Raw genomic sequence first — 451 nt, forward strand, 5'->3', positions numbered from 1 at the left:
ACCATACATATTAGAATTTTTAGCTATACGGTGTATCGAATGTACTGCAAGGCGGACTTTCCTCCTTGAATTTTTTTCATCTCCCCGTAAAAAGTGCCTCAGAACACCCAACCATACATATTAGAATTTTTAGCTATACGGTAATCGAATGTGCTGCAAGGGGGACTTTCCCCCTTGAACTTTTTTCATCTCCCCGTAAAAAGTGCCTCAGAACACCCAAATTACTACTACTTACAATATAATGTACATACAAGTTTATTTTTCATGGCATCTATTGCATTTAATGTATCCTTGGCAGAAAAGGGACATTTAATTTCCAAAATGGCAATGTCTTCTATGAGACCATCTAAACATTAAATGCAAATATTAACTCCTATAAATACTAAATACCTAATACTGTTAGGTATACATGTAAACTTATGTGTTAGCTTTTTCGAGATGAATTAATTAT

The sequence above is a fragment of the Acyrthosiphon pisum genome, unplaced genomic scaffold, assembly GCF_005508785.2.
Source record: "Acyrthosiphon pisum isolate AL4f unplaced genomic scaffold, pea_aphid_22Mar2018_4r6ur Scaffold_20708;HRSCAF=21901, whole genome shotgun sequence".
Classification (NCBI taxonomy): domain Eukaryota; kingdom Metazoa; phylum Arthropoda; class Insecta; order Hemiptera; family Aphididae; genus Acyrthosiphon; species Acyrthosiphon pisum.